General features: G+C 36.2%; 1 protein-coding gene across 1 annotated transcript in view; it reads right to left on the reverse strand.

Moving 5' to 3' along the window:
• PLCL1 (phospholipase C like 1 (inactive)) overlaps window positions 1–10,272 on the reverse strand; it is a 328,672-nt gene that overhangs the window by 171,098 nt on the left and 147,302 nt on the right. The gene's annotated exons all lie outside the window — the stretch shown is intronic.

Here is a 10,272-nt window from a genome sequence, read left to right on the forward strand (position 1 = left end):
AATTAACTCTAATTATCAGATAAAAGTGATGTGGTTATTCTAATTGTCTGATAATCAACTATTATAAAAAGCCTAAGCAATAAGTAATAATTATCATATCATTCTATAAAAGATTTTTTTTTTCCTAACTGAAAGTAGCACACACTCAAGATAAATTACAGGGCTGGTTTATAATTTTATCTAGCTTTTCACAATTCATACTAAGTCAATGCCAATGATTCCCAAATTTAAATCTCCAGTCTGGGCTTTTCCATGGGAGTCCAAGCGACCTCTCTGACATCACCCTTTCAATATTTAATGGGCAGCTCAAGTTTAACAGCAAAAACAGAACACTTTATATGCTTCCAAACCACTCCCTCTCCAGATCTTCTCATCCTCAGTAAACGGAACCACCAACCACCCAGTTATTCAAGCCTAAAACACAGGAATCATCCTTGATTTGTGCTTTGTCTTATTCTCCTATAAGCATCCATTAACAAGCCCCATGAACTCTCCCCTAGAATATGTCCCAAAGCCATGACATTTCTCTCCTTTTCAATTGTCTGAGTCACCATCATCTCTTAAATGGATCACTGGATTACAAACTCCCTAATCCTCCTCCATACTATTTCAATCACCCATTCTTCACCAAACAGCCAGAAGAAGCAAGAAAAGTAAAAATCAAATGATATCCTTCTCTTGCTTAAACCCTTGCAATGCTCTTACAAGGAAATCCAAACTTTTCCCTACAAGGCTTACCTGACCTCATACCGGCCCACCTCTGTGATCTTAATCCTATCATTCTCTCCAGCACGCTGCACTCTGGCCATACTGGCCTTCTTTCTGTTCTTTGAATATATGAAGCTCATCCCCACCTTTCCAGAGGCTACTCCTTCTGCCTGAAATATGCTAACAGCAGACCTTTCTATGGCTGGCTCCTTCTTTTCACCAAGGAAAAAATGCTATCTCCTCAATGAAGCTGTCTTAATCTTAATTAGTCCCTTATTTAGTATCTCCTAGCCTTTCTCTATTGAATTATCCTGTTTTGTTTTTTCATTTTGGTGTCACCAAGATGGCATTTGGTAGACACTCAATAATGTAGAATTAATGAATAAACCATACAAAACTTTTCCTCAATTGGAGTATGGTAAACACATCAGACAGGCTTAAGATACCCTACTGCAGACAGTCAAGTCTCAAGGTCACCTGGAATTTATCTTCAATTCAAAAGTTCAAAAATCTGCTGGATTGACTCCTACCAGCTCTAAAACTGATGATGAGGAATGGAAAGAAATGGTTCTAGAGCAAAACGCACTTATTGCCTTCTATGGCTTCATAGAAGCCATACACAACTACATGTACTATTCTGGTTAGGAACCTCTCAGAGCAGCTGGAACTTGCCTGATAAAAAGGCCCAGACTGTGTTTCTTCAAGAACCTGAGCAAATTTCCCACCCAAGACAGGCAAAGTCACCATCAATAGGGTGGGTCCAAGAAGACTTGAGGGCAAGGGATACTTATCCTGAGATGGAGTGAATATTTCTGAGTCTCCAAGTCTGTATAGCCATCTTGTATTGGTTGGATTTTTCCTGTCAATGACCATGACCCTGTGGCAACCAAGCAAAGGCTTTCAAAGTTTGTGGAAAACTCAAAGAGACTTTGGGGGAAGTCATAGTTCTAGGCAATGCTATAAACTCACCCACAATGCTTTTCACATCTTAGAAGAACCAGATCTTAATGTAAAAAAAAAAAAAAAAAAAAAATTACTGATATATATCAAATAGTATATAAATATGTCAAAAATCATAAAAATAGTTTCAATATATTTTAAAAAATAAAACCTAGGAGAAAACATAGTAGGTTTTACAATCCAAATCCTCCATATAAGACAAATGAGAAAAAGGGGACCCAGAAAATTTCAATGACTTGCTCAAGATCACCTAGAGATTCAGAATGCTATTGAAATACATAACACCTCATCTTTTGTACACTTTTAAAGATGAAGAAAAGTGTACTGATAGGCTTTTTTTTTTTTTTTTTTTTTTACTTTGTCCTTGCTCACGAGTTTCAGCAAAATTAACCTTATGAAGATGTTTCCTATGAGGTTGTCAGATGCATAATTGAATTCAACAAGGTCACAATCTCTTTGGGGGAAGAAAAACCTCCTTTTCTCATCTAACATCTTGTTGCACTTTGTTTTTACTTTCCTCTTGTTATATGTAATTTTTTGAAGTAGAATGGCTTCACACCAAATTTATCTTGGAAAGATTTTCCAAGAAATTAGAGTTCCAAAATTTCCAGATATTGCGAAACAAACCCCATATTTGCCTTTCTTTGACAAAACTTGGCACCCTGCCTCAAGAACTGACATTACTCAGCATGTGCCCTCATGGCATAATTCCCAAGTCCTTTATAATCTGACAAAAGCATTTTCTTTCTTTCCGAAGATTTGTTCACTTTCAGATAAGATAATCTGAACCAACTATTTCACTTTGTCAGTTAGGAAGGAAATTGAAGCCTAACTCATGGAAGAGGCTACCACACTTATTAATAGGTGCATTTAAAAGAGTCCCTGGTAATCAAAATGAATACATTCACTTAATACATTTCTAATCACTTCTTTTTTTAATTTATAATCACTAGCCAGTCATTTCAATAGAATACAAATAATAGAGACAACTTCTGATTGGATCCTTAAACTTTGTGCTAACCTTAAAACTTTGTCATATATGTGAAGATGTTAAATCAGATTATTTACTGATTATACAAAATGCCCATTTGGGAAAAAAGTCAAATGTACAACAAAGAAAGTAAAATTATCTGAAATTCAACCACCACCTGGAAAGAGAATTATCACTAATATTTTGGTAACCACTATATCATATGTCTTTTTATGCATGCACACATAACATAGGATTTTGTGCAAATTATTTATAAGTTGGTTTGTGGACAAGTCCTTGCTTATTCTACAGTCTTTTGATGGAGGCATCTATCTCTCCTTCCCCTGTGCCTCCTTAGCCAATGGAACAGCCTAGTATATGTCCTTCCATAATTCCCTCTAGGGTCATACAATCTTATGCCAAGATCTATAATTTATTAAGTGCTTATTTTTTCCAGCATATTTGTTACTTTGTGCTTCCTCCACTCACTTTTTTTCCCCTAAAAGTTTCAGCTTATTTTTTGATTGTTTGTTTGTTTGTTGAAGTATAGTTGACACACAATGTTACATTAGTTTCAGGTATACAACATAGTGATTTGATACATCTATGTTTAAGCCTAAATCTAAATTATGCTATGCTCACGGCAAGTGTAGTTACCATCTGTCACCATACAATGCTATTACAATATCACTGAGTATATTCCCTATGCTCCCCTCTTTTTTTGAAGTCATGTTACTTTTTTTCTATAAAGATTTTTATTTACTTATTTATTTGAGAGAGAGAGAGCGAGAGTGAGAGAGAATAAGCAGGGAGGAAGGGCAGAGAGGGAGAAGGAGAAGCAGAGTCTCTGCTGAGCAGGGAGCCCCGATACAAGGCTCAATCCCAGGACACTGAAATCATGGCCTGAGCTAAAGACAGACTATTGCCTATTGAGCCACTCAGACATCCCAAGACATGTTATTTTGAGGGCTCCTTTCACTACCTATTTTGCTTTCTGTCTCATTCATCTAGAACCTAAAAGCCTTGCTTCCTCATATGAGAAGTCATTCACATTTGATATTGCAGAAGGTCCTAAGGGTCTCTGTTTCTCCCTATTTCCTTTTGATTTGTAGCATAAGGCCTCATACAAAGGGCAAAACCATTATATAAATAACAGAAATGGATGACATTGGCAAATAAATAAAGGTCACAATATGACTACACAAACAGGACTACTTGGTTATTTTTACAATGATAAAAAAAAATGCTGGTCATTAGGATTAACCATGCTCAAATTTCTATTAGGCCATAATCCCAGGATTTTTGCAGTGTGAAACATTTTAAAACATTAACATTAACACAAACATAACACAAAAGCATAGCATTCAATTTTCTGATGGTTTAAAAATATTGAGCATTTTTATTCTTTAGCTAAAGGAACTAAAAGAGGAAATTATTAGACAGAAAAATACAAATAAGCTTCATGATGAAGATAGCATTATTTTTTAATGTTAAACTAAATATAAATGGAGTGAACTATACATAGTTCACTCATTAACCTTATATTTATTTAACATATCCCATATCCCAGATACTGTGCAATGTCGTAGGAGAGCAAGGGTGAAAGATAGAGCTCCTGTCTTCAATAAGTTTATGGTTCAGTGCAGCACTGTCCAACAAAAAGATAATGCAATCACATGTATAACCTCTTAAAAAGGCAACAAGTGGAATAAATGTAAATAATATACTTTATTTAACCCACTATACCCAAAATATCATTTCAACATGTAAACCACATTTTAAAATTACTAATAGAATATTTTACATACTTTTTTTTCATACTAAGTCTCTTCAAAATTCAGTATGTGTCTCATACACATGGTACATCTAACTGGACAAGCTCTATTTCAAGGGTTTGATAGCTGGTGTCTATCATATTAGAAGTACATGTTTGGTGCATTTGTCAAAACAAGCTAGGTTATGATGTGTATAAACAACCCCAACATCTCAGCTATTTAAAGCATTAAAAATATATTTATTACTCAAACTACATGTTTTTTGCAGGTCCTCAGGGGCCTCTGGTCTTGGAAGTCATTTGGCAACTCAGATTTCATCCTATCACACAATCACAGTTAAGAGGAAGGAAAAGTAGAGTTGAACACTGGCTATTAAAAGTTTTCCCCTAAAAAAAAAAAAAAAAAAAAATCTTTCCCCTGAAAGTGATATGCATTACTTCTATGCCAAAGCGAGTCACGTAGCCAAAGGTGGTGGGAAGTGTAATCCTATCAACTGCCCAGAAAGCTAAGAGCTGGAATATTTGCTGTCCAACACCACTGATTACCACATCTATTAAGTGAACATCATGAGTCAAACTATGTGAAAAGGAAGCAAGGAGATAAGGTAGATAGCTAGAGCTAAGCTACAACAGGGGGTGGAAGGTGATGAGAGCAGCAAGAGACAGATAAATGCAGAGGGAACTCAGGGGAAAACAAAGTTACTTCTGGCACCAATGGGGAAGCAACTATAAATAGTTACTATTTGCCTGGAACTATCTGACACATCTGGAAGACAGTCCCATCTAATTAACTCAGAGGCTAGCCTTGAGAAACCAGATACCTCATCTCTATTATAGGGTACAAATTGCCACTGCACACATCCTGTAAAAATGCAGAGTACAACATATACTAAACTCACACATGCACTTTGAGGGTAATTCTGTGTAAATTGTCTTTTTAAACCACTCAATCTGAAATAATAAAACAACCGTCTCTGAATCAACCATCAGATCACCCAAGTCATTCTAATATCTTCGAGAAGGAGTAAGGAAAGAAGTAATCTGCAGTTACTAACACTGCACTATGTTCTAGAAACCTCCAGCAGAACAAGAAATGCAATGAAAAGCCATAGTATCAAAAAGACAACTTCAATTTCCTAAGCAAAAAAATCTTGTGACATTATTGAGAGACTGTTTGGTTGAGAGACCTTCTCTTTTGCTCTTCTAGGCTCCCCTGGCCATTTGGAAAGGAGCTAGCTATATCTAGGAGTATTTCATATATTATGGAGTTGTGAGATTCCTGGATTTTAAAGTATCAAGGAACGTACAACTTGTGGATGTCACCTTCCCAAGACTATCTCATGGAAAACCTGTCCTCTGGACGCCTGGGTGGCTCAGCAGTTGAGTGTTTGCCTTCAGCTCAGGGCATGATCCTGGACTCCCGGGATCGAGTCGCACATTGGGCTCCTTCCACGGAGCCTGCTTCACCCTCTGCCTGTGTCTCTGCCTCTCTCTTTGTGTCTCTCATGAATAAATAAATAAAAAATCTTTGAAAGAAAAGAAAACCTGTTCTCATGTTTCTGTAGAGGTGGGTGGTTCAGTATTATAAGTCTCAGAAAAAGACAAGTACACCTTGTAAAATATACTGATTTGCCATATGTGCATGACACATCCCATTCTATCAATCACTAAAGGGAGCATATTAGATATGCAAAACAACCGACAGAATTTCTCATGAAATACCACCTTATTCCCCAAACCACATCCTCATAGAGGAACCAAATGGCAGACATTTCTTTATTAAATCTGGAAATGGAAGGGTCACCAATGTATAATTCAGGAAAAAAAAAAAAAACAATACTGGGGAGCTTGGGTGGCTCAGCTGGTTAATCGTCTGCCTTTGGCTCAGGTCATGATCCCAGGGTCCTGGGATCGAGCCCCACATCTGGTTCCCTGCTTTACAGAGAGCCTGCTTCTCCATCTCCTCCCGTTCTTGTTCTCTCTCACTATGTCTGTCCCTACCTCTGCATCTCTCAAATAAATGAGTAAAATCTTTATTTAAAAAAAAAAAGAAAAAAACAAAATAATACCAATGGGCAGAATATTATTCACCAGTCTACAGTGTTACAAAAACTGTGTCTCATTCTGTCAATCATTTAAGGTAAAAGTATATTAGATATTCATAATAACACATAGAATTTGTCATGAAAAAGAAACCTTATTCCCAAATTCCTTTCACACCAAAAGCAAATATTGGACAATTATTTACCAAACCCTGAAAGCTTTATATAAATGCCAATATTGTTTGTTCTTAAAATGCAGTAGATGCTAGAATTTATAATGTACTTAACATAATTGTCAGGTCATAAGAATCTACAGAATATCAACATGAATTAGCTATAACATCTCTGATAATCTCCTGCAACTCAAACATAATCACATATGAAACAACTAAGAATGTCAAAACTATAGGACCAAAGCCCATCACTCTTCCAGTCTTCCACTGACTTTGACAATGGCATTAAGGGACACTGATCAGTTGATACTTTGTAGGTCACAGAGGGTATAAGATATAGTTTTTTGCTCTAGTTATGCAGAGAGAAAAGGTACATACCCATGAAAAGATAACAATTTAAAGGAGAAAAATCAATTTAAATTAAGGTGGTCAAAGGACTCATAGGAAGCAAAAGGTAGCTGACTCAAAGGATTTCAACAGCCAAGAAGAAGAAAGAAGAGACTATGGGAATAAATAGAAGTTCAAAAATGCAAGACTGTGCTGAAAAACTGGATATCCATATGCAAAAGAATGACATTAGACCCCTGACTCACTCTATACACAAAAATTAGTGGGGTGCCTAGGTGACTCCGTTGGTTAAGCATCCAACTCTTGATTTTGGTTTAGGTCATAATCTCAGGGTTGTGAGATGGATCCCTGTGTCAAGCTCTGTGCTGGGTGTGGAGCCTGCCTAGGATTCTCTCTCCTCTCTGACCCTTTCTGCCTTCCTCCCCATCCCTTACACAAACACACACACATACACACACACACACAAATAGTTCAAAATGGATAAAAGACATAACTGTAAGAGACAAAACTATAACATTCTTAGAAGAAAATAGAGGGGTAAATCTTCATGACCCCGGATTAGACAATGGCTTTTTAATTATGATAATAGAGGCACATGAAAAAAAGAAAAAACAGACATAATGGATTTCATTAAAAATTAAAAACCTTTGTGTTTCATCATTAAGAAACTGAAATGACAACCCACAAGGAGAGAAAATATTGAAACTTATATAAGTGATTAGGGACTTTTATTTAGAATACATAAAGAACTCATAACTCAATAATATAAACACAAATATAAACACAAATCAATTTTGAAGAATGGTAAAGGATATGAATATATATTTCTCCAAAGAAGATATACAAATGATCAATAAGCATATGGAAAGATGCTTAACATCATTAGACACCAGGGAAATACAAGTCAAAACCACCATGTGATACCATTTCATACCCATTAGCATGGATATAATAAAAAAAAACAGATAATAATAATGGCAAGAGCATGGAGAAATTATAACCCTCATGAACTGCTGGTGAGAATGTAAAGTGGTGTAGCTACTGTGGAAAACAGTCTCATACTTCCTCAAAAGGTTAACCACAGAGTTACCATATATGACCCAGGATTTATACTTGTAAGTATATACCCAAGAAAAATGAAAACATGTATTCACAGAAACCTGAACATAAATATTCATAGTAGCACATTCATAATACCTAAAAAGTAGAAACAAACTATGTGTTCATCAACTGATGAATGGAAATGGATTAAAAATACTGTATATTCATACAATAAAATATTATTTAGCAATAAAAAGAAATGAATTATAGCACATGCTACAACATGGATTAACTTTGAAAACATCATGTTAAGTGAAAGAAGTCAATCACAAAAGACCACATATGGTATGGTTGCATTTACTCAAAACGACCGGACTGGGAATCCCTGGATGGCTCGGCGGTTTGGCGCCTGCCTTTGGCCCAGGGCGCAGTCCTGGAGTCCCAGGATCAGGTCCTGAGGCGGACTCTCTGCATGGAGCCTGCTCCTCCCTCTGCCTGTGTCTCTGCCTCTGTGTGTGTGTGTGTGTGTGTGTCTATCATGAATAAATAAATAAATAAATCTTTAAAAAAAAACAAAAATGACAGGACTAAGCAAAGCTATAGAGACTGACAGTAGACCAGTAGCTTATGGAAGGGTAGGTAGAGGAGGGAAAGGGAATGACTGCTTAATGAGTATGGGGTTTTTTGGGAGGAGGTAACAAGAATATTCTAAAATTGTGCTGATGGTTACATAACTCTATAAATATACTAAAAAAAATTGAGTCATACACTTTTTTTAAGATTTTATTTATTTATTTATTTATTTATTTATTTATTTATTTATTTAAGAGAAAGAGGAGTAGAGGAGAGGGAGAGGGAGAAGCAGACTCCCTGGTAAGTAAGGGAGCCCAATGCAGGGTTCAAGCCCAGGAATCTGGGATTATGACTGGAGCCAAAGGCAGACACTTAACCAACTGAGCCACCCTGGAGCCCCAAGTTGTACATAGGTGGATTGCTTGGTTATATGAATTGATGTGAATAAAACTTTTTTCCAAAAAAATGCATGGTATGTTTGTAGGAAACCATAAATAGACTATTCTGACCAGATAAGATAATTGATAGCAGAGGAATGGAAACTAAAACTAGAAAGCTAAGTTGTTGCTATGATATGCTGAAAGCTCTTCTATGCAAAGAAAAGGAATTTGAATTGTATCCTACCTTCCCAATTGATTACCTTAGGATAATATATATAAAGAGTCCAAAACCTAATAAGTACCCCCCAAACGACAGCTGTTCTCATTATTATCATTATTAGGAGGTCTCTGATAATTCTGTGCTACGCTTTCACCTTGCTGGAACTTCAAAATTAGCCTCCTGAGGCCTCCATAGTCTGAATTTTATGTGACCACTTAGGTTTAGCTCTCCCAAGACAGAGGTCCATCCAACTTAATTCAATTTACTTGTGAAATTTTTAAAAATAACAGAAAACAACTTGATTTTGGGACTCTTAAAAAAGTAGAAAATAATTTCAGAGCCTTGAAATTCTAGAGCACAATGTAATGCTCTAAAGCAATATCTACATAGGCAAAGTAGACTTGTAAATTATCTTAATGTAATAGAATGACACTAGAATAATAAGTGAAAGACAATTAAGCTCAACAATGGCTACATTACTAGAAGTTACTTAGCCAGACACACATTGCCAGCGGGAAGCTGTTAGAGAATATTAGTGTATGGAAGAGAGTCAGCCTTACAAGAATAGGGAGGAACCGAAAGTCACCCAAGATGACTAATTTTTACAGCTCTGATGGATCAGGCCTTTGAGCTACAGGAGGAAGCATATAATTTTTTTCCACTGCTTCTCTCTATTGAACAAGATAATTCAGAGTACATATGCATTACAAAGTTCAGCATTTAAAGAGCACTGACATTGTATTAATATTAAAAATAAGCCAAGCGAGAAGACATAATTTTTCCTGTGGCTTTCTTACCTTTTCATTAGGATCATGAGGGAGACATAGCTTTTCTGACCAACTTTGAACTGTCAAGTAGTTAATGAATATGTATGCAAATCATCAGAGAATCACTAAAGAAACCCCCCAAGTTAATTAACAAACGAAATGGAAAACCGTATTCTACCTTTGAGCAGACTATTTCAGTTCTAACTACTCAGCTTAGAATGCATTCCAGTAGTCAGTATGTATCTAATGATACCCAAGTTACTTCTAAACTTAGGACCGTTATCAATGAGTGAACAGAAAATGAACAAAACCTCTA

Source organism: Canis lupus, chromosome 36 (assembly GCF_048164855.1).
Source record: "Canis lupus baileyi chromosome 36, mCanLup2.hap1, whole genome shotgun sequence".
NCBI lineage: Eukaryota > Metazoa > Chordata > Mammalia > Carnivora > Canidae > Canis > Canis lupus.